Raw genomic sequence first — 1,854 nt, forward strand, 5'->3', positions numbered from 1 at the left:
CTGTTCTGACATACAGTGTGAAAGCATTTGTGAATTTGGCAGGAAAAATCCCTTGTTTTGGTCTTGGTTGAGCTTGTTTGTAAAAGATGTTCAAGCATTTTAAATTAGTTTTCACTGTATAAGTCCATGGAATTTAATTCAATCCTTTCCTTATTACATATGGGAATGCATATCGTTGCAATTCAACATAATGAGCATAAATAAATCAGTGATATTGAGGGAGGAGCCACTCCTCACTCTCTTTAATCTAACCCTCCTCATTAACACTGGCGTAAATATGTAAATGAGATGAGACAGCATGGAAATATACAAGCCTATTACACAATTAACATGACTGCTTGATTAAGTCATATAGAGAATTAACAATATTGCCATGCACGCGTGTGTACTGTATATCCTTGCACATTAAAACTCATTTATTGTGTGAGTAATTAGGTTAGATTCAACATTATTTTTATTGTGCAGAGTACAAGTAAAAAGACAACAAAATGCATCTAACTAGAAGTGCAAAAAGTGCAATTGCATCCACTTCCAGTCACAGCTTTTTTTCCATTTTCAGAGATTTTCTTTTGCTTAAATAATCAATGAACTAGTTTAACCTTGAACCAAACACGAAGCCCCACATCCAGATGTCATGTGTCCCAGATGAGTTCATTGAGATTAAAAACATAACCATATAACATTACATCTCATCCCATTTCCCTCCTGATTACCTAAGAGTGAGATACCTGCACAATAATTGCAATGCAGACGAGGTGGAGAGAGAGAGAGAGAGAGAGAGAGAGAGAGCGAGAGAGAGAGTGACAGTGAGCAGTATCGCCAGTTTGACATGATTACAGCACCGGCCTCGAGGGACCCGTATCTTGATTTAGATTAAAACGTGCTCGTCAAACAGAAAGCACCCGTCTTTAATAGGGCCGTATATCAGCCGTCGCATAAAAATCTGATGTTCCATCAAGTCCATGAACAGTCCGTGGGGGGGTGGGGTTGATTAAATGAAGAAAGACAGAAAGATGAAAATATCTAAATAGAGAGTTGATCAGAGAGAGAAGGTGAAATGACACCCAGCAAATATGTTGAAACTGAAAGTAAGCTGATACGACAGCGTGCAACAGAAAAGGAATTGACCTGAAAAACTGCACCTGTAAAACTGGGTAGACAGGGTCAGCAGTCATCCATAGATATGTGTGCATCATTTCATAACAATCTCATAATCAGAATGGAAATTTGTGATCAAAACCTTTTTAAACCGAATTACAAAATCACATGTTCTCATTTGCCCCTAGTGGTATTTAACAGATGTTGAAAGTAAATACATTGACTCACGTTACTGTATTGAGACGTTTTGTTGCGTGTGTTGTATTTTTTAAGTAAATTAAAATTAAAATTTTAAAATGTACTTGATTATGTTTTGAGTATTTCGCTACATTACAACTCCTATATCCGTTACTGAGTAAAAACAAGGAAAGGAAAGGATGAAAAGAAAAAAATCACACCCAGAACCACTACACCAGACATTCTTTTTTTTGCAAGTCGCAGTTAAAAATAAGTAGAAGAAGAACTGCTGTGATCGGACCCCTGTGTCTGAGCGGGAGACGGGAATGAGCTGTTAGCCCTCAAAAATGTCAGCTCATGGGAAAGAAAGAAAGGTCAATACAGAGCGGCGAGTTTTAGCAAGCATGGACGTCTACATATTTATCTAGAGAAGTCAAAGGTAAAGCCGTGTGCTTAGTTTGCAGACATCAGATCGCTGTGTCAAAGGATTATAATTTCAATCACAAATACTACTACTACTACTACTACTACTACTACCACCACATCTGGAACTTTGCTAGTTAAGCTGCAAAAGCAACA

Source organism: Etheostoma spectabile, chromosome 14 (genome assembly GCF_008692095.1).
Source record: "Etheostoma spectabile isolate EspeVRDwgs_2016 chromosome 14, UIUC_Espe_1.0, whole genome shotgun sequence".
Lineage (NCBI taxonomy): Eukaryota > Metazoa > Chordata > Actinopteri > Perciformes > Percidae > Etheostoma > Etheostoma spectabile.